The sequence below is a fragment of the Pygoscelis adeliae genome, unplaced genomic scaffold, assembly GCF_000699105.1.
Source record: "Pygoscelis adeliae isolate BGI_AS28 unplaced genomic scaffold, ASM69910v1 Scaffold13, whole genome shotgun sequence".
Taxonomy (NCBI): Eukaryota; Metazoa; Chordata; class Aves; order Sphenisciformes; family Spheniscidae; genus Pygoscelis; species Pygoscelis adeliae.
In genome coordinates this window covers 162,188-163,711 of record NW_008824499.1, presented here as the reverse complement: position 1 = coordinate 163,711, position 1,524 = coordinate 162,188, and positions in this window count along the sequence as shown.

Below are 1,524 nucleotides of genomic sequence, written 5' to 3'. Positions count from 1 at the left end.
CGGTGTGCCCTCTGTCCCCCGCGGGTGGCTGTGCGGCGGCGGGTCCTGGTGGCAGGGATGGAGCTGGGCACCCCAGGGCTGGGGAGGGATCTCAGCCCGAGTCCTATGCCATCTATCGCCGACTCCGGTTCCCCGCTTGCCCTGAGTTTCCAGTTCAGGTGTCACTGGAGACCCTCTGCGGTGAGGGTGCCCGGAGCCACAGCTGCCGGGGTGGGCGCTGAGGCCGGTGGGGCTCGGGGGGAGCACTCTGGAGGTGCCCTTCATTCATCTGACTCCCCTCTCGCCCCTCAGGGTTTGCACCCTGCAGAGCAATTCAGAGGAGGACTGGGTGGTCCAGAGAGGCACCTCGGGGACAGGGCAGGGGGAGCAGCACCCACAGCCTGCACGAGGCCCCGGCAATGGCTCTGGGTCTCCGTGGCTGCTAGAGAGCATCAGGAAGGGGGGAGGAGAGCAGACATGGCTGGCTTTGGTTCATCTCCTAAAACCTGGGGGAGACGAGGCACCCACAGCTGGAGGAGGCGGATGCTCCCGCTGCACCGGAGCAGGGCAGGCTGCCCACACCCTTGCTGCCCGCGCCGGGGCCTCTCCCGAGGTGGTACGGGGCAGAGCAGGGAATGCCCTGGAGCTGGGCAGAGCAGCCCATGTCCCCCGGGCTGCATGGCCATTCCCCTGTCCCACAAATCCAACCACACTGTGTGTGCCCCATTGGCAGATGCCCCCCAGATGCCCATGGCCGTCATGTACCCCGCCTGGCCAGCACTGCCTGCCAGGAGATACCGTATTTTCCATATCTGACTTAGCACGATCGCTTCCTTGGGTCAGTCCTGAGCTGAGATTTCATAAGCTGCCACCAGCGGGGACCCTCCGCCTGATACCCCCCGCTCCATCTGTCCTGAACCACGCTTTCCAAACACTCATCTTTCTGAACTGCTCGGCTGCTCAGAAAAGGATCTGAAACATTTTTCACCTTGCGGATCTGAAAGTAATGTGGCGTTTGCAGCTGAGCAGTCATTTTTGCTCCTAAAATGGTGCAACACATCCAGTAACGCTGTTATCGGAGAAGTCAGAAGTGGGACATTCCCAGAGGGCCCAGGCTGGTGCCTGGTGGGGGTGGGAGGGGGTCCAGTGGCTCCCCAGCCCCTGCCCAACCCCTGCCCGCCCGCTGCAGGAAAGCTGCGATTCTCCCTCCTCCTTTCACCTGTGGGCTACAGAAAAGTGCACTCGATGTGTTTGTTATTTAACATTTCTACCCCCACTGGTGTCACCTGTGAGTTCTGCAGGGGAGATGTCGTGTGTTGGAGGTAATTCCTTGAGACATTGAGCTGGGAGGTCCTGCCTTCCTCCGTGCTGTTTTGGCCATACTTCACCTCACAAAGGCTTATTGGGGATCTTTTCCCTTCGCTAAGAGCAAACCAGTCAGTGGTGGTGTGCTCAGGGACGTCCTGATGGCTGCTGGCTCGCAGGGGCCGGTGCGGTTGGTAGCAGTTTTCTCCAAAGCAGAACAGCCTGAAAATCTGAAGTTCA